A 22,165-nucleotide genomic window follows, 5' to 3' on the forward strand; every position below is an offset into this window, starting at 1 on the left:
GACAACCCCATGAGTCCATGCACCTTGTATGTCAGCAGGGGGGTGAGTAAGCAGGTGGAGGCTCTGTAATAGAGTGCGCCGTGTGCAATTGGAGTGAATTGGACCCCTAATACATCCATTGTGCATTCCGACCGACTTCGGCAAATCCAGCAGGGCAATGCGACACCCCATACGTCCAGAATAGCTACAGAGTGGCTCCAGGAACACTCTTCTGAGTTTAAACACTTCTGCTGGCCACCAAACTTCACAGACATGAACATTATTGAGCATATGTGGGATGCCTTGCAACGTTCTGTTCAGAAGAGATCTCCACCCCCTCGTACTCTTACGAATTTATGGACAACCTTGCAGCATTCATGTGTCTATTCCCTCCAGTACTACTTCAGACATTAATCGATTCCATGCCACCTGCGTGCTGTGCTCGCGTGAGCCCTACGAGATATTAGGCAGGTGCACCAGTCTCTTGGCTCTTTAGTGTATAAAATGAAGCCCTACCCTTAGGAAGCCCTCAACGCATAATTGGCTGTTGAAAATTTTGGGTCTTACATGCACACGTTTTAACTGTGAACGCAAATTCTTATAAAACAGGAAATTTTCATAGTGGTTTGTGCTCTCCAAAACTTTATAGTAACAGACGAGAGCAGAAATGCCATTTACTCCCCTCTTGACACACTTGATTCTCAAGATTTACAAATGCAAGGAGACTGCCACAAACTCTAGTACATATATATATATATATATATATATATATATATATATATATATATATATATATATATAACGAGGATGGGGGTAAGAGGGGGCTCTCCTTCCCCCTTCCATGCCACTTCTGGAATCTGAGCTAAGAAAATTTTATTCACTTACTGAGTGGACAATCATCAATTGTCAAGGATATTGAAAAATTTTTTGTGTCACTTATAAGAATTAGTTCTTGTGGCATGACACGTGTTGTAAGAGTCCTACCAAAAATGAAAATTTTAGAGCACGGTGCCCCTGCAACAATTTCTACCGACACCCACGAATGGATGTCTTTATGATTGATGTAGACGCTGACTTCTTCCTTGGTAGACTCTATAATTATATGCAACACCGACACAGTTTGGAAAATAGCATATATTTTCAAAATCATTAACGGTCTGTAACCATTCTGTTCTGGAAAACACACTCAATCACACAGAAGTAATAAAATAAACTCTGAGAGAAAAGGAAATAAAAGATGGAAATACTGACGCTGTTATAACAGGCCAACTGAAACAATGCACAAGCCTACTGATCAGCGTCAGGTTTTTGGGTATTATAGTGTACTGCGGTCGGCAGGAGAGAAATAGCTGTCAATTTGAAGATACTTTTTTATAACTAAAGAAAAAAAACGCATTCTTGTCATACAGTAACTTTTAAACGCGGAACAAACAAACAAAAAAAAAGAAAACACAATTCTGTGGTAGAAAAACAGTTAAGGAAACAATGCAACGGAAGAAAATACCGACAAAAGCTACTCTACCAACTACAACGTGCTACTACAAGGCTAAGGCGAATGAATACAAGGCTAGAGCCGGCGTCCGTATTGTCCAGAGCTGTTCCTAGCGCTTTCGCCGGCCGGAGTGGCCGAGCGGTTCTAGGCGCTACAGTCTGGAACCGCGCGACCGCTACGGTGGCAGGTTCGAATCCTGCCTCTGGCACGGATGTGTGTGATGTCCTTAGGTTAGTGAGATTTAAGTAGTTCTAAGTTCTAGGAAACTGATGACCTCAGAAGTTAAGTCCCATAGTGTTCAGAGCCATTTGAACCCACTTGTTCCTAGCGATTGGTAAACACTGCCTGTCTGACTGTCTAGGTGTGCTTATAAATCCATGTCGGCGGAGTGCTACAAAAGTCATTATGAGTTCCGATTGGTGGAACACTGTCACATGTTGACTGGCCAAGTAGTTCCTTGTTTATCTGGAAAATCTGTTAATGTTTCTGGCCGCTGCCGATTTTTCTCTCCGCGCTGCTGAATGGAGGTTAGCAACCCATCTTGCGTGTCGGTTCTGCTAGCCCTCTAACAATAAGGGGCCGCTACGACAGGTATTACTTGGCATCTGAACTGCACTCCTGGAAATTGAAATAAGAACACCGTGAATTCATTGTCCCAGGAAGGGGAAACTTTATTGACACATTCCTGGGGTCAGATACATCACATGATCACACTGACAGAACCACAGGCACATAGACACAGGCAACAGAGCATGCACAATGTCGGCACTAGTACAGTGTATATCCACCTTTCGCAGCAATGCAGGCTGCTATTCTCCCATGGAGACGATCGTAGAGATGCTGGATGTAGTCCTGTGGAACGGCTTGCCATGCCATTTCCACCTGGCGCCTCAGTTGGACCAGCGTTCGTGCTGGACGTGCAGACCGCGTGAGACGACGCTTCATCCAGTCCCAAACATACTCAATGGGGGACAGATCCGGAGATCTTGCTGGCCAGGGTAGTTGACTTACACCTTCTAGATCACGTTGGGTGGCACGGGATAAATGCGGACGTGCATTGTCCTGTTGGAACAGCAAGTTCCCTTGCCGGTCTAGGAATGGTAGAACGATGGGTTCGATGACGGTTTGGATGTACCGTGCACTATTCAGTGTCCCCTCGACGATCACCAGTGGTGTACGGCCAGTGTAGGAGATCGCTCCCCACACCATGATGCCGGGTGTTGGCCCTGTGTGCCTCAGTCGTATGCAGTCCTGATTGTGGCGCTCACCTGCACGGCGCCAAACACGCATACGACCATCATTGGCACCAAGGCAGAAGCGACTCTCATCGCTGAAGACGACACGTCTCCATTCGTCCCTCCATTCACGCCTGTCGCGACACCACTGGAGGCGGGCTGCACGATGTTGGGGCGTGAGCGGAAGACGGCCTAACGGTGTGCGGGACCGTAGCCCAGCTTCATGGAGACGGTTGCGAATGGTCCTCGCCGATACCCCAGGAGCAACAGTGTCCCTAATTTGCTGGGAAGTGGCGGTGCGGTCCCCTACGGCACTGCGTTGGATCCTACAGTCTTGGCGTGCATCCGTGCGTCGCTGCGGTCCGGTCCCAGGTCGACGGGCACGTGCACCTTCCGCCGACCACTGGCGACAACATCGATGTACTGTGGAGACCTCACGCCCCACGTGTTGAGCAATTCGGCGGTACGTCCACCCGGCCTCCCGCATGCCCACTATACGCCCTCGCTCAAAGTCCGTCAACTGCACATACGGTTCACGTCCACGCTGTCGCGGCATGCTACCAGTGTTAAAGACTGCGATGGAGCTCCGTATGCCACGGCAAACTGGCTGACACTGACGGCGGCGGTGCACAAATGCTGCGCAGCTAGCGCCATTCGACGGCCAACACCGCGGTTCCTGGTGTGTCCACTGTGCCGTGCGTGTGATCATTGCTTGTACAGCCCTCTCGCAGTGTCCGGAGCAAGTATGGTGGCTCTGACACACCGGTGTCAATGTGTTCTTTTTTCCATTTCCAGGAGTGTATATTGATCATCGCGACCATGAGGTCAAACCCAAATTAAAACGGTTGACACAATATGTGGTAGCGTACGTTTCTACAGAATTTGGGAATACAATTGCTTAGTGGACGTGGGGTGAAACAAATTTCATGTGCATGCCGTTCAAAGAAGTGCATGATTCAGAAGGCAACTGCTTTGTAAGTTTTCTTATTGAGCGAATAATGCGAGTGAGTTATGAAATATCAGAATACTAACTTACAAATACTCTCTTTTCAAACATTCAAATACCTGTAGAGGCACACAGCAGTTCACAGGTGTTCAACAGATTGCGATCACCTGGACTCGGAAAACGGACAGAAGCGAGTAAAGTAAAAAATAAATTAGTTAAATATGCAGCAAAATTTGGGGGGGGGGGGGGAGGCAACTGTTGGGGAACATGATTTTGTTACTGGGGAAATTGGGGACTATTTTATCTGCATAACCTTACTACTAGTATCATCTCTGATATTTTACTTCAAAGAACACATACTTAGTTTCCTCGATATTGACTAGATCTCTCTCTCCCCCTCTCCCTCTCTCTCCCTCTCTCACCCTCTCTCTCTCTCTACAAATTAGTGGATACGCCTTTCCTTTTTTCGTCTCTGATTTTAGCATTATATAGTAATTGACACCAATTCAGACGATATTATGGCAGATAATGGAAAGGGCATTACTGCAAAGAACTACTGAAAAACCGACAGACACCAGTGCAGTCTTTCTTAAGCCAACAGAGAGGAACTGAAAAGTAATCGAGATTCACATTGTTTTCAGTAGATATTAAAAACTGACAGTCCATGGAATGCCTGGTTCACAGTTTTATTGCTCCTTATGGAGTCAAAGAGAGATATGTGCTCATGTGATTTATTGCTTTGTGTGCTTAAAAGATGGTAAACAATGATTTCTGCCGACAGTCGACAAGTGGTTGTCATTTCTACAAATTATGGTACAACAAAGTTGAAGCTTCATTGTTGTATATAGTGTCCATTTCTGGCTCATCTCTTGCTTCACGAAAGAAGTAATTTATTCCGAGCACAGCCACTAAAAGTTACGGGTTTGGATGTCCGTTTTATGGGTCTTTTGTTTATTGTTGTGTTTGCTTCTTTTTGTTACTTCTAGTTCTGTGAGGAAGTAGGTATCTATTACCTGCTCTGATTATTGTGTGAAGATATCAGGCCAAGTTACAAGATTTCTGTACTTTTTGCATGCTTTATTGATGTGGACTAGAGCTTCAACCTTGTTTAAAGGAATGTAAAAAGGAGAAAATAAAGGATTCTCATTTTATTTTTAGAATAAATAAAATTATGACGTAAACACAACATATGAAATCATGCCATTGCGATATGTTCTTATTGAGTGAGATTAAACAGTACTTAGTAGAGTAACGAAATATGTAAGTGTGAGTTTGGTTGCCAGATTATGTTTTTATTAATATTGAGTTGGCTTTGTGTATTTTCTGGGTCGTTTGTCTGCCATTAAAATAAAAAGTAATTTAGCCTATTAATTTATTAAATTTCTTGTTTCACCTTCTGGAGATTTAAAAGAGAAAATACTGCATTTGAACTTACTAAGACCTTTGACACAGTACAACGTAGACACAATTGCAATTCCTCTGACTGTGGCAATAAATTAGATTCCGTACTCTATAATGACAATTCTCTTCAAATGAGCAGTGACGTGGAACAGTACTGGAGGCTCTCACAAGTAATGTTTTGGTGTCATATTTTATTGAAACAGTTGTAAAAAAATAAATGATCACATCAGTTCATTTTCGGTACATACTGATGCTCCCAATAAACGGAAGAGAAAATGTTTCCCACTTGTAGTAACTTTCTATGATGGCAAAGATGGAATAGTAAATTACCAGTTACAGTTTTTTGAAGAACTGGATGAAACATCAGAGTCTACTACGAATACTACTGTCAAAACATTTGAAATATTTCGTTTGGAGCTTACTAATTTTGTTGCATATACTGCTCTCTCAATACTTTGGTCAATTATGGTCATACCTGCTCCGTGTTTCAGAAGTTGCAAAATCTTGAACTCCTTAAAGCTAACTGCAGTTGTCATTTCTTGCATAATACAGTGACATACTGGGTGAAATTATTACCTTTCGACGTTGAAAGTCTTGTGCTAAAGGTTTACAGTGAATTTTCTTTGAATGTCGAAAGGATGGAGGCGCTTAAAGAATTCTATGCATTTGTTAATTGAGATATCATACCGTTCTTCGCCATATAGTAGTTAGGTGGACAACTGCAGTGCTAAATATGGAAAGACATTTGTTTGACTGGAAAGTGATCAAAATGTATTTCCGGGAAGAGGGGATAAATAATGCAATAAACCTATTCAGTCTTTTGTCGCTAATGAAAAAAGTGGAGTGCCAGAGTACTATGTTTATTTTGTACATTATTTATTAAATTTATTTCAGAAATTTATTGAAGTTCTGGTATCCAGACACATACATCCTGTAAAGTAATATAATATTATGCTCAAATTAAAAGAGGTTATTGATTCATGTAGGAATGATAGTTTCTTTGGAGCAAAAGCTAACCAAGAAATGATAAACCTCAATGAGGTTAACAGAAATAAATTCCAGAATGAAGCTGTTTTAGCCTATTAAAGAACCAAAGGTTCTCTTACAAACTGGTGTGAATGCGAAAATTGTCATTTTATTATTTTAAGTTACATGGATGTAGGGAAAGTAACTCCTGGATATTTAAAATATGTACGAGCGTCAAAGAAGACATTGATAAACCTAGTTCATGCAAAGAAATTGGTTTATATAATAAAATCTTGGAACAAAATACGGCTGCATGTAGCAATGTCTATGTGAAAAAGAGTCTTTAGTCACATGAATCATTTATGGTCTGAAGCTAATAACAATTGGAGTGCCGATGTGGTAAAAGCAGTAGATTGCCACATGCAACGATTTTCATCAAAGAATTAACGGTGACAAAAATTTGTTTGGGTCTGTATCTAGTAATATTGTGTATAACTTTAATGTTTACAAAGCTTTTTATTGTTTTTGCCCTCAGCCCTAAGATCATAAAGTCCTATCTCCAGGCAATGTTCGATATTTTTGTCACTCAGGTGACTCGTGTCAAATTTCTCACTTTTATAGTTTTAAATAATAACAATATTTTGAATGAGTGTAGTCGTTGGAATAACGTCAGTTGTGAGAATGCACAAAAAACATCTTTAAAAATGAACCTATCAATGTGAAGTAATAATCGTGAATTTATGATATATCTACATCTACATGAGTACTCTGCATGTCACATTTAAGTGCTTGACAGAGGGTTCATCGAACCACAACCATACTATCTCTCTACCATTCCACTCCCGAACAGCGAGCGGAAAAACGAACACCTAAACCTTTCTGTTCGAGCTCTGAATTCTCTTATTTTATTTTGATGATCTTTCCTACCTATGTAGGTTGGGTTCAATAAAATATTTTCGCATTGGAAAGCATTCAGTTGGTGACTGAAATGTCGTAAATAGTTCTCGCCCCGACGAAAAACGTCTTTGCCTTAATGACTTCCATCCCAACTCGCGTATCATATGTGTCACACTCTCTCCCCTATTACGTGATAATACAAAACGAGCTGCCCTTTTTTGCACCCTTTCGATGTCCTCCGTCAATCCCACCTGGTAAGGATCCCACACCGCGCAGCAATATTCTAACAGAGGACGAACGAGTGTAGTGTAAGCTGTCTCTTTAGTGGACTTGTTGCATCTTTTAAGTGTCCTGCCAATGAAACGCAACCTTTGGCTCGCCTTCCCCACAATATTATCTATGTGGTCTTTCCAACTGAAGTTGTTCGTAATTTTAACATCCAGGTACTTAGTTGAATTGACAGCCTTGAAAATTGTACTATTTATCGAGTAATCGAATTCCAACGGATTTCTTTGGGAACTCATGTGGATCACCTCACACTTTTCATTATTTAGCGTCAACTGCCACCTGCCACACCATACAGCAATCTTTTCTAAATCGCTTTGCAACTGATACTGGTCTTCGGATGACCTTACTAGACGGTAAATTACAGCATCATCTGCGAGCAACCTAAGAGAACTGCTCAGATTGTCAGCCAAGTCATTTATATAGATCAGGAACAGCAGAGGTCCCAGGACGCTTCCCTGGGGAACACCTGATATCACTTCAGTTTTACTCGATTGTTTGCCGTCTATTACTACGAACTGCGACCTTCCTGACAGGAAATCACGAATCCAGTCGCACAACTGAGACGATATCCCATAGGCCCGCAGCTTGATTGGAAGTCGCTTGCGAGGAACGGTGTCAAAAGTCTTCCGGAATTCCAGAAACACGGAATCAACCTGAGATCCCCTGTCGATAGCGGCCATTACTTCGTGCGAATAAAGAGCTAGCTGCGTTGCACAAGAACGATGTTTTCTGAAACCATGCTGATTACGTATCAATAGATCGTTCCCTTCGAGGTTATTCATAATGCAAACCGACGTCAATGATATAGGTCTGTAGTTCGATGGATTACTCCTACTACCCTTCTTAAACACTGGTGCGACCTGCGCAATTTTCCGATCTGTAGGTACAGATCTATCGGTGAGCGAGCGGTTGTATATGATTGCTAAGTAGGGAGCTATTGTATCAGCGTAATCTGAAAGAAACCTAATCGGTATACAATCTGGACCTGAAGACTTGCCCATAACAAGCGATTTGCGTTGCTTCGCAACCCCTAAGGTATCTACTTCTAAGAAACTCATGCTAGGAACTGTTCGTGTTTCAAATTCTGGAATATTCCATTCGTCTTCCCTGGTGAAGGAATTTCGGAAAACTGCGTTCAATAACTCCTCTTTAGCGGCACAGCCGTCGGTAACAGTACGATCGGCACTGCGCAGCGAAGGTATTGACTGCGTCTTGTCGCTTGTGTACTTTACATACGACCAGAATTTCTTCGGATTTTCTACCAAATTTCGAGACAATGTTTCGTTGTGGAACCTATTAAAGGCATCTCGCATTGAAGTCCGTGCCAAATTTCGCGCGTCTGTAAATTTTAGCCAATCTTCGGGATTTCGCGTTCTTCTGAACTTCGCATGCTTTTTCCGTTGCCTCTGCAACAGCGTTCGGACCTGTTTTGTGTACCATGGGGGATCAGTTCCATCTCTTACCAATTTATGAGGTATGAATCTCTCAATTGCTGTTGCTACTATATCTTTGAATTTGAGCCACATCTCGTCTACATTTGCATAGTTAGTTCGGAAGGAATGGAGATTGTCTCTTAGGAAGGCTTCTAGTGACACTTTATCCGCTTTTTTAAATAAAATTATTTTGCGTTTGTTTCTGGTGGATTTGGAAGAAACGGTATTGAGCCTAGCTACAACGACCTTGTGATCACTAATCCCTGTATCAGTCATGACGCTCTCTATTAGCTCTGGACTGTTTGTGGCTAAGAGGTCAAGTGTGTTTTCGCAACCATTTACAATTCGCGTGGGTTCGTGGACTAACTGCTCGAAACAATTTTCGGAGAAAGCGTTTAGGACAATTTCGGAAGATGTTTTCTGCCTACCACCGGTTGTGAACAAGTATTTTTACCAACACATCGAGGGAAGGTTGAAGTCCCCACCAACTATAACCGTATGAGTGGGGTATTTATTTGTTACGAGACTCAAATTTTCTCTGAACTGTTCAGCAACTATATCATCGGAGTCTGGGGGTCGGTAGAAGGAGCCAATTATTAACTTAGTTCGGCTGTTAAATATAACCTCCACCCATACCAATTCGCAGGGAGTATCTACTTCGACTTCACTATAACATAAACCACTACTGACAGACACAAACACTTCACCACCAATTCTGCCTAATCTATCTTTCCTTAACACCGTCTGATTATATTTTTCCACGCACATAATTTTCAGCAAAACTCCTTATAGATCATTATAATACCACGGTCTCAATGATATTTGACGTAAGAATGTAATCTTCGTGTGTCTTTTGTTTTTCATTTTCTTTAATGGATACAGAATTGTTAAGTGATTTAGATACCTTTCGATAGACTAGGTACAGTTATCTATAAGTGAAGGGGGGGATTTGGGTAATACAGTCCTGCTCTTTGAGTCGTTTGTTCCTGTCACTCGTTTATAGTGATCGGAAATGCAATTTCAGTAGCCAACTGTCTTCTTGTCAACTGGAAAGGACTGCCTGGACGGACAGTGTTAAGTTGATCCGTGGCATTCAACATGAAAAGAGTGTTTCCTTTTAATATAAATTTTTGTGGCGGTAATTCTGACGACTCTAATGAATATAAGAATTCTAAAACATACATCTCGCTGTCAGTTCACTTGTCGGAATGAACAGTGTGCAAACTGTAGTAAATGCGAAATGTATAGTTTACAATGTTGTGTTCGCTGGTATATCACTAAGGCCACAATTACCTCTAACTGTATCCTGAGATTTTATTTGTATTTCATACTTTATGTAAGCACGATTGGCCTTAGTAGCAATAAGTAAATCACAACTCAAGGCGACAGTGACAAATATGTTTGTCGTTTCAGGAAATACAGTCTTTTATAAAAGTCAAATTTTTCGACGGGCAAAAATAGTGGAATATCGCAGTAGCCACGATTATTGTCTGTGTACAAATTATCCAATTAATAAATATTTCAAAACAAAATTGCATTGTAGTAAGATAACATGAAAAGGGATTCTCTTATAAGTGATTAATAAGTTTGCTTCGAAAAATATATTTATGAAGCTGAGCATCTCTATTACGTTAAAATTTTACGTAAATAGTAAGTTTTAGCACAACATCGGCATGAAATGTCAGAAGCCGGAAACAAAAAATAAATTCTAGCGATACCTCATTCATTCCCACAAAATTAGTATGTGTTGAGGAAAAGTGTTGTTTACTCGGCAAGTAATATATTCGATTTAATTTGACAACCCTGCACACCATGAACATACCGATTACATATAGAAAAAACTCTTTTAGTCCCAGTAGTTAGAACCGAGCGGCGCAGTAGAGTTCTTGGTTTCATTTGTGGCCCAGACTTGGGTATTGTCTTTGGACTCTTTCTGCTTGCTTGGTGTTTCCATTAATAAAAACTGCCCGTTGTGGGGAATTACAGCGTCAGTTTGTGTCAGGATGGCTCACATGTTCAAACGGCGATGAAACCAAAGCGTTTTGCAAATTGTGCAAATCCTCTGTACAAACACAGAAAAAAACCATGCGAACAGTAAGCAGCATTTACAGGCCCTAAAATTCTCACAAGCTTGTTGTAACAATTCGAAGCTAGCAACATTGCATGATGCAAGTATCTAGAAGATTTGTTGGCAGCTTTTGACAAGTCATCTATATTTCTCAGTAGAATGAAGCTGCGTAACATTAAATGTGCAGGGATGATTACTGATGTGATGTCGCCGTGTTTGCTTGAGGGTTCCGTGATGACGTGAGCGATAGACCTTACTCGATGACCATGGGCGATAGTGCCTTCATTGACACCAAGAAAACGTTGTGCATCATATTGCGTTATTTTAGCCAAAACAAGAAAAAGCTCATAACTACGTTTTGTAGATGGCTGTAAATAGGTGAAGAAGTTGACTCATTAAGTAATCCGTTTAAGAAATTAGCTAGCTAAAGATGGCCTTAATTTAAGTAAGTCGTTGGGTACAGGTGCTAATGTTATGGTAACATCATTCATTACCTTCTGTTCGGAAATAATCTCTGCTTCATTTTGCTAATTTCACACGTGTGTCACACTTATTGCATCTAGTTACAGAAAACTCTTGCAGAGCATTACCTTCGCGTTCTGAATACGTGGATAGAGAAGTTCGTAACTGGTTTTTGTGCATTGCCAAGCGACAAGCTGAATATTCTCTGCTGGATGAAACACTGGCCGTAAAGAAACCGCTCGAAATAGACACGTTGTCAGGTATGCGCTAGTTGTCTCGCATAAGAGCCATTAACAAAATTTTAGTTAGACGAATAGAATGCTTCAAAGCTGCACTTGAAATTAGCTAAAACCCACTCAGTTCATCTGCATCTACATCTACATCTACATCTACAGCTACATGGCTGCACTGCAAATCAAACTTAAGTGAGTGGCAGACGGACAGTCGAACCAACTCCACAATAATTCTCCATTATTCCACTCTCGAATAGAGCGCAGTGTTGTGACTTGGCAAGACAGCCAAGCCACTATGAGATAGCCGAAAGGCACGCGTTTAAGCTCACGCAGGCTGGCGTGAGGTCTGGAACAGTTAAAGGAGTTGAGTCTAGTAAAAAAAGTACGTAGCTTCTGGAATACTTAACTTTAATCCATAATTGGTGAACATAGCTCTTGACGGTACATGCATCACAAGATAAATAGCAAATGATAATGGGGCCTTGCTAGGTCGTAGCAAATGACGTAGCTGAAGGCTATGCTAACTATCGTCTCGGCAAATGAGAGCGTAATTTGTCAGTGAACCATCGCTAGCAAAGTCGGCTGTACAACTGGGGCGAGTGCTAGGAAGTGTCTCTAGACCTGCCGTGTGGCGGCGCTCGGTCTGCAATTACTGATTGTGGCGACACGTGGGTCCGACGTATACTAACGGACCGCGGCCGATTTAAAGGCTACCACCTAGCAAGTGTGGTGTCTGGCGGTGACACCACACGCAGAAAAAACGAACATTTATATCTCTCCTTTTGAGCTCTGATTTTCCTTATTTTTGTTATGATAATACTTTCTCGCTATGCAGGTCGGCTCAACAAAACATTTTCCCATTTGGAGGAGAAAGTTGGTAACTGAAATTTCGTAAGAAGATCCCGCCGCTACAAGAAACGCCTTTGTTTTAATGATGTCCACACCAAATCCTGTATCACATCCATGGCACTCTCTCCCCTATTTCTCGATACTACAAAACGTGCTGCCTTTCTTTGAACTTTATCTACGTACTCTGTTAATCTTATCCGGTCTATGTTTGAAATAGTCATTAAAACAACCACTGATTGTAATCGCATATTTCAAGCTAATACACAAATCAAAAAAGGTTTTGCATCACCCCAGTTCTCAAAACTCCTGAAGATAGACATTGACTGTGGATATTGTTACTTTGTGTCAGAAAGAGCTCTCAACATGGGAAGTGTCGCCGGCCGAAGTGGCCGCGCGGTTCTGGCGCTGCAGTCTGGAACCGCGAGACCGCTACGGTCGCAGGTTCGAATCCTGCCTCGGGCATGGATGTGTGTGATGTCTTTAGGTTAGTTAGGTTTAACTAGTTCTAAGTTCTAGGAGACTAATGACCTCAGCAGTTGAGTCCCATAGTGCTCAGAGCCATTTTGAAGGGAAGTGTCCAGCTGACTCGGAGTGAACCTAAGCGATGTTGTTGGGACATGGAGGAGACACAGAGAGGCAGGAACTGTCGATGACAAGTCTTGCTCAGGACACCCAAGGGCTACTACTGCAGTGGATGACCGTTACCTACGGATTATGGCTCGGAGAAACCCTGACAGCAACGCCGCCCTGCTTTTCGTGCAGCCACAGGGTGTCGTGTTACGACTAAAACTGTGCGCAACACGCTGCATGATGTGCAACTTCACTCCCGACGTCCGTGGCGAGGTCCATCTTTGCAACCACGACACAATGCAGCGCGGTACAGATGGGCCCAACAACACGCCGTGTGGACCGCTCAGGATCTCTTCACAGATGAGTGTCGCATATGCCTTTATCCAGACAATCGTCGGAGACGTGTTTGGAGGCAATCTGATCAGACTGAACAGCGAGTGTGGCAAGGTGGAGGTTCCGTACTGTTTTCAGGTGGCGTTATGTAGAGCCGACGTACATCGCTGGTGGTCACGGAAGGCGCCGTAACGGCTGTACGATACGTGAATGCCATCCTCCGACAGATAGTGCAACCATATCGGCAGCATGGACAAGAATTCGCGCCCCCATCATGCACATCCTGTGAATGACTTCCTTGAGGATAACGACATCACTCGACTAGAGTGGCCAGATTGTACTCCAGACATGAACCCTATCGACATGCCTGGGATAGATTGAAAAGGGCTGTATATGGTCGACGTGACCCACCAACCACCCTGGTGGATCTACACCGAATCGCCATTCAGGAGTGGGACAATCTGGACCAACAGTGCCTTGATGAATGATGAACTTGTGGATAGAATGCCACGACGAATACAGGCATGCATTGATGCAAGAGGACGTGCTACTGGGTACTAGAGGTACCGGTGTCTACAGCAACCTGGACCATCACCTCTGAAGGTCTCGCTGTATGGAGGTACAACATACAATGTGTGGTTTTCATGAGCTAAAAAGAGCGGAAATGTTGTTTATGTTGATCTCTATTCCAATTTTCTGTAAGGTTCTGGAATTCGCGGAACCGAAGTGATGCAAAACTTTTTGTGATGTATGTATGTTGAATCTCTCCAGCTGCTATGAAAACTACTGCTGCTGAACTGTATGTCAGTTTTAGTTCCTCTGAGGGTTTAAATAATATCAAGACATAAGATTTGACAGAGTTAAGATTCAGAAATTATGTGATGGATATTGAATGAGTCGAATTAAGATTTATTTTCAATGAACCGACAACTATTGAAAGATTATAAAAGAACGATATGTGTCATTTCTTTGTCAGTTATGCCAAGAAATTCAGAAGAGACTTACTTATTCCCTCCGACCTGCCCTTGCAATGCCGAACAGTCCAGACCGGCCGTTGTGTCACCTTCTGCCAATAGACATCACTGGGCGCGGATATGGAGGCTCATGTCGTCAGTACACCGCTTCCCCAGCTGTTGCCAGTTCCCGTGGACAGAGCTGCTACTTGTCACTCAGGCAGCTCCTCATTTGGCCTCACGTGGACTGACTACAAATCGCTGGCCAACAGTGCTCGGCAGCCCTGGACGCTGACCCATGCAAGGGCTAGCCAAGTCTAACAGTGCTTGATTTCGGTGATCTGACGGGAACCAATTTTACAGTCATTGCCCAATTCAGAAGATAAATTTAAAAAAAATCTAAAGCCTCTGGAAACTATTTCCTGCTTCTCCCTTGATGTGGGGGGTATAATGGACAGTTTTAAAGAATTGCTTGGAGCCGACAGTGTTGCCAGTGCTTTGGATGACTAGCAAGTTCTCACATTGTCACAATGGAACAAAATTCATCAGTAGAGGCATTTTGGGAGGATCGGCGGCTTTTGAAGGTCCTGCTGGTGAGCGGAATTTCTCGACTGTCAGCAGGGTGATGACAGGAATTTAGAGTCTGCCATTCTAGAATACTAGTGTGCAGAGAGTATTCTGCATAATGTATGTGGTAAAAAATAAATCAAGTGTTGTGTACGACTTCGTAGACAACGGCAAGGAAAGTGGTGCAGCAACTGTGGCCATAGGAAATCTGGACAGGAGCAGAAATGATTAGCGAGTAAGTTAACACAACAAACAGAAGATTTATTTAACTTGCATTTCTCTAAGTGTATGAAGACCCATTACAAATAATACAGTAAGAAACGGAGTCCAGGTATTACAAAGTCAACAAGTAGGAGGCTCACTGTACTAGGCATGAACGATGGTGTTGTAGCTCTAAGACCCCAAGTGCAAGTGGGCTGCCTCACTGCCGCTGGCCTTCCCGTATCACAGCGGCAGAGGATGGTCGTGGCCTAGAGTCACTGGAGGCGTGGCTCAGCGGGCATGCACAACTGGGACCATCAGAGCCCGCACGACTGCCGTTGGAATCAGACAGAAACTTGCAAACTTCCTATTCCAGTGCCAACTGTAGAATGCCAGTGGGTGGTATCGATATGTAATACCATACTGAGAAGTAGAAAGCACACAAGAACAACAGGTCACATAAAGTGTGGTACTGTTGGAAAAATGAGGGATGTAATCAATTGAGCCATGTTCTAAAATTCTTACCAAATTTACGTCAGAATATGTATTAATAATCACAATGGCGCAGATGTAATGTCACCGCTGCCAAAATAAATGTGGCTATACTGATCTTGTTGCTTTATTCTAATGTAAATGATAATAAAATAGCATTGGATTAGTGTGAAAATTACAGTAGAGTGAGAGAAGACAAGTCACTCTCTCACTTATTTTCATATTCAAGGCTATACTTCAGTATTTTATGTGAGACCACAGGAAGTTACCAACACAGGTAGGCGTTGCTGGGCGCATGTTGATTGTTAATGCACCTGGAATCCTTATGATAGGTCTAATAGTACTTTCTAGGGTTGATTTATTTAAAGGCAAATCTTGCAATGGACATTTGGGGCTTGGAAGCCACGTGCAGGAACATATCGAATCACACAGGGGGGACAGAATGCTAATCCCAAGAGTTTCTCGTACCAGTGTTCAGGAACAGGGACGCAGTACAGGAAGAAGGTCACACAGCCAAGGTCTTTTGATAGTTTTGTAAATTCCCATTGTGAAAAGAGCTGGCGTTTCCAAGTTCGCCTTGGACCGGACAATTTCTTGGGAAGCGTTAAGAAGAATTCTATGATGGAATGCAACATTTATGGCGGCTCTGAAATGATCTATGTTGGGTCAGAAAAGAACTTCTCTATCTGGGGCCTGTGGTCAGACATGTTGTAATTTATGGCCCATCAAGGTAATTATCTCTGTGATAAATGTGTTTTTCACTTCAGGTCCAAACGAAAACTCTCAAAATATGCTTCCAATAGTAGCTGTGGGAAACTCCTTCCTGAGTAAAGCCATGGATTGGTTGCTTCTCCAGCCTACTATTACACTCACCCTTTCTCTCTCTCTCTCTCTCTCTCTCTCTCTCTCTCACACACACACACACACACACACACACACACGCGCGCGCACACACACAAGTGCACAGACACCTCTGAAAGATTGAGAACAACTGCCAGGAACACCTTCAACTGTTCCACTGTCAGCCATCTTGTTTTCACATCTTCAACTGTTCCACTGTCCGCCATGTTTGTTCTTACAGCTGGTAATGAGTGACAGTGACAGCTCAATATATAGTGTTTGACAGTGATGAAGATGAGGAAAAAGAAAACGTAAGTGAAATATAATGTAAATAGACACACAACCACACACACACACACACACGCACACACACACACACACAAACACACACACACACACACACACACACACACACACGCACGCACAAACACACATAGAATTAATTAATTTCGAGCATAGAAATAACAATTTTCAAATCGTAATTTTGGCTTAAACAACTTATCTACTCTAAGGTGTGAGTGGTTGCAGATGACAAACTGTGGAACAAAACAGTCACTGTAGAAACACAATACATCAGAAAAACCACATGTGGTAAAAATGTATGAATTCATAATTTTATGTGTTTTTTTCAAATATCTGTAATGACGATTTAAAACCTGATAGTTACATGTATACAAACAGTAAAGAACATCGTTTATCTTTAACAGCCACAAAATAAAAGCCCACTGAAGATGCTGCAACTGCAGTGAAACATGATTTCGCTCTGGCACTGGTCTTGACTGGAGAACCTGTGGTGAAGACTAGACTATACCAATAACTTGGATTTGAATCATCTCAGACAACTCGCTGTGCCAAGTATAATCTTATTCATATCTGGTCCGCCACCTTGACGTTTGATCTTCTTGTGAAGACTGCAATTTAAATGATTCAAACTGGACTCTAGTATGACCAGCGAACAGCAGTGTCACACAGTGGAATCTGCAGAGATCTCAGGGCTCTATTAGGGAATAATTGCGATCCATCTGACAGATCGCCTGCCAGCGATTCCGCGTCCACGATAACGAATTACAGGCCCGCGTGTCGCTACTCTCCAGACGCTAGCACAACGATCGTCGCATGAGAGAGCGCTGTGCATCGAGAAAGGCGGATAGTATTGCTGCTCTGACTTGTTTGGACAAACGGACTCTCAGCCTCGCTACTTGTTCTCAGCAACACAAATGCAGTGTAGAATAAATCCATCAAAGTGGTGTCAGCGTTAGATAATTTCAGATTGCGTTATCCATGTTTTTGAGATTAAGTGGGTAAACCTTCGTCTTTGCCAACCAAATGCCACACAGCGGATAGTTAATTATTTGTTGCTTTCATTAGTGTTGCCAACAGTTCATGAATTACTTGTCATGTCACTTAACTTGCGTTGTTTGTCCTATTTCATGATCAATAAACTCTTGCCATTTTTATAAAAGATTAATCCCATGTTGGTATATTAATCACCCATCACTAACTGACTGCAATAATATCATTATTTGTTCCGTAGTGGAGAAGCTCCTCTCGGATGGCGTGATGGATGCTGGAATGTAGTGCTCAAAGTATACCAGTTAGGAAAGATGTGTATATATGCTTCCACATTCGCTCCACTTTGCTATCAGGGCTCTGCCTTCCGCAAATTGGACTTTGACGTTGATATATTTCGAAATTTCATCTGTAGTAACGCTGAAGTCTCTTCTGACGGATATCTGAATTCGTTGAAAAATCCATCACGTTCCGTTCATTAGCAGGAACTTGAGTTGTGATCTCTTTGGCCGGCCGCTATGACCGAGCGGCTCTAAGCACTTCAGTCCGGAACCGCGCTGCTGCTACGGTCGCAAGTTCGAATCATGCCTCGGGCATGGATGTGTGTGAGGTCGTTAGATTAGTTAGGTTTAAGTAGTTCTAAGTCTAGGGGACTGATGATCACATAGTGCTTAGAGCCATTTGAACCATTTTTGTGATCTCTTTGTTTTCTTGCAACATATTTCCTAGCATCCTCTATTACTTCATCTTTATCGGCACTACCAACAAATTTTAACCTTTTGTATTCAAAAAAAAATGTGCATTTGTAAGTCGTTGTAACTTCCCATTTATTGATTAAAAGTGATTTTGCTTTGTTCTTTAATTTTTTTAGGTAAAGGATTTCGGCCTCGTTGGATTTCTAGAATGGAAAGCAGCCACAACCTCCACAACACACATACAGCATATTTTGGATGTTTCAAGATCACAGTAGGCGTTTTCAAACCATGTCAGAAAACTTATTACGTCCTCCAGTATTTTTCTGTCAAGAGACTGAACTAAGTTGTCTTGATTTTTCTCGGATAAAATTCCTATATTTCGAATCAATTCAAGTTAATTGATTTAGGCATGTTGGGAGTTAGCCTGCGATGGGTCCTATTTAGGGCTGACAGATTTACGTTCCTCAATATCAAAAGGGAAGAATTTTGATATCCGCCACCCTCAAGAAGGTGCACATTGATACTGTTGCGCCAGGCTTACTGAACGCTAATTTACTTTGTCCCTTGTGCACGTGCTAATGAAAATGTCAAATCAAAACACCTTCAGTCTTTCAAATTGCTAGTTTTATTTTATTTATTTTGTTTGTGCAACCGGTTTCAGCGCTACAATGCGCCATTTGCGGGGTCTCCCACCGATGTGTAGGTAGAGTCGCACCTCTGGTCCAGTACAAATAGGAAGCAGAGTTCAGTGACTGCTATCCATAGATTTCTTCTGCTGATACTGGTCATGGAGTGCTGGCCCCTGTTAAGACTGGAGCAGGAGTGCGAATCTTCCTACACGTCAGCCAGGGTGCCTGGAAATGGTATACTGTAGCACTGAACCTGTTGGCATAAATAAAATAAAACTGGATATTGGAACAGTTGGAGGTGTTTTGATCTGACATTTTATTTCGAAGACGCGAGGTCCTGCAACCATCTTGTACGGAGACCGATTTGCCACACACTTATGAGGTGGCTAATTTTCGTAAACACAATCGCTAAAGAAATTGCGTGAGTTGGGAAAGGAAGTTGAGTTACCACCACAGGCCAACAAAACAATGTGCTAAGCTATTTCCGTAAGGGCAAAATTAAGGCAGGGATCTTGGCACAGAACATTAGAATGGTAGACTGTACAAAAATGACGAACATGAGCAAGAAGTGCTGCTGTGTTGCTAACAGTACACGCCTGTATGCCTAGTTTCACTACAATAAACATGCTGTGGACTGTACTGTGAGTGGAGGACTGTTAATACTAAGGTAGAACTTAAATAACTCAAAATGGTGATTGACCACACACAGAAAAGATGTGGCTTTGCGTGCAAACAGAGTGTCGCTGATTGTGGGTGCTGCAGATGACAACAAGGTAACATGTGGTAGTAGTGCAGCTCAGAGTTCTTTGTCCTAGTTTTGCGACATTTTACCAAAGCCACCGACAGGTCGATGTCGAAGATCCATGTGTTGTCAGCTGCCCGGCCTCCCATTTGGCATACTCCGGAGAGCATCAGGGTGTCCATGTAGACGTAGAAATCTGCGTGAATGTCTCTGGATATGGAAGAAATTAAACGACGTTACTCTACGACCGTCCAGAGGTGAGTGCCTGATTTTCTATCTTTTGCACAACAACATGGAGGTCCATCCAGTTGCTCTCGAAAATTGACGATCTAGGCATGGCAACAAAACAGGCACCAATCATGACCCTGAAACTGATGCTCTCTGCTTCCACCACAAAAACAGAAAAATGTCCAGTGCGAATCTGAAGCCATCCTTCCAAACTAAAAGGCGGCTCTGAACATAGGCAGACGTTTTAGTCTGCCCAGCAATTAGAGGTACCCCAAGTCCACATGCATGGCAACTCAGGCGTGGAGTGCAATGACCAAACATGTAAACCTGCTGGTCTATATACGATGCCAATCCAACACATGTCCCGCACCCCTAGAGGGCAACTTCTGTGAGTTCTAACGCACCAAGCGGTCCCAGCACAGCAACCCACCACTCTGCCACATAGAAACAAAACAAGACATCCAGCGACGCAGAAAGCAATCGTTAAAGCTCTTTGCCTGGGACCGAGCCAGGCTAATGCGGCGGCAAATTAAAAGGCTGTGAGACCTTCTGTCGCAGTGACGTATTACCCTCGCTTGCTTATGGGAAGCTCCCCGACGTTAGTGGGATTACCTTTGTGTCATCCCACTCTTCATTGTTGCCAAACTTATTCAAGATGACGGATCCAAGATGGCGGTGATTTACGAGTAGTTTTCAGATCTGTATGCTATTTACTGTGTGACCCCAAGCACGCCAGGAGAAGTGTTTTGTATCAGCATAACAAATACAGGGTGTTTATAAATGAATATCGGGGTTTTAACGCTTTATAATATTTATTATATTAAACTTACAGTTATAAATGATATGTCAAATGAAAGACCAACTCAAACAGTTTTATCAAGGACCTTATAAATATTCAATGTGAGCACGATTTGTCACATGGCACACATCAAGTCTATAGCCACGTTCTTCCCAAACATTGATAAGTGTGTCTTCAGTGATTGTAGCAACAGCTGTGAGCCGGTGGGTTTCTGGCTCCAGGCGATATCGATTCTTACTTCCACCTTTGATCGTTGTCCCTGTGCCTTGTTCTCTTTGCGTCTTTGAGGCAGGCTATTTATGGCGGCGCGCGTGCGCAAGTCGAAGAGAGTGGGTCCGCGCATGACCCGAGTCAGTCTGTGACGTGACGTGACGTGACGTGACGTGCTTTCGATGATGTCGTTGTGGGGAGTTGGCGACACCATGTCACATGGCACGGCCGTATGCCGTGAGGACCAGTTGAGTTGGAGCAACAAAGAAGCATGGGCCGCTGCCGGAAAGTATTAAAGTTGTATTCGCATGGCTGGCCAGTGGCGACCAGGAATGCCACGAGAGCTATGTGGATGGATGGCGTGTGAATTTCACATGAAGGAAAAAAAAAATTAATCGCCAAGCTTTCGTGGTGGGTTCCTCCTTCTATATATATAGTGAATATTATTGTGTACTTAAGGACTGTTGACTGTTGCAGTTGCTCGTGCTAGTAGCCAGCAAAACATTCACTGCAGTGGTGGTGAGGCGAGTTATCTTCTGGAACGGCCATGAAATTATATTAATGAAGTGCCTAGAAATAGCGCCTGGAATTTGTAATTTTGGATTTGGTGCTTAGTGGCACACTGAAGGTAGCTGGTTCACTTGAACGTCATTTCTTGATTTAGCTTTAGATTTAGAATTTTCTGGTTTTATGAATTAGTTTCTTAATGTCTTGTGTGTATGGAAGGCAAGTGGCCATGATAAACATAGGTCACGTTGTGTTTTATGGTCGGATAGAGGCCGTGTGTATTTTGGTCTGTGGCCATAGGGCCCGTGCTTATTGCATTAGCGACCTATTGAAGTGACATTAATGTTCTATTGCAATTTCAAATACCTATCTGAAGGTTGATTGTCACGTTAGGTACTGCACGTTTGATTTATGTTGTGTCAGCCATTCAGCAAAGACAGATTATCTTGTAAGGTGGACCTTAAGTCATTGGGTGTGGACTGACACGTCTTTTCACGTAGTATATATATATCAAAGGAAACTAAGATCCTTATTTCTGTTCATCGGTTAACTTGTAATATGTTTATATTACGGTATTGCTTTTCTATATATATATATATATATATATTTGTGTAACTTGTATATACTACAGTGTGTATGCCGCTCACGTTTTCCTGTTTTCAGAAACGTTTATAGTGGTCGACGCGAGCAAATCTCGCCCCGCGAGCTTGCAATGTGACGGAAATCTCAGGATTTGAACTCAGGGCCTTCCGGACCCTGTTAACGCGCGATTTCTCTATTCCATTCAACGAGAGGCTTGTTTTAGGCAGAAGATTTCCTATTGCCCAAAGTTGAGTATAAGTTCACTCTTTGGATCGTGT

Source organism: Schistocerca serialis, chromosome 1, assembly GCF_023864345.2.
Source record: "Schistocerca serialis cubense isolate TAMUIC-IGC-003099 chromosome 1, iqSchSeri2.2, whole genome shotgun sequence".
Classification (NCBI taxonomy): Eukaryota; Metazoa; Arthropoda; class Insecta; order Orthoptera; family Acrididae; genus Schistocerca; species Schistocerca serialis.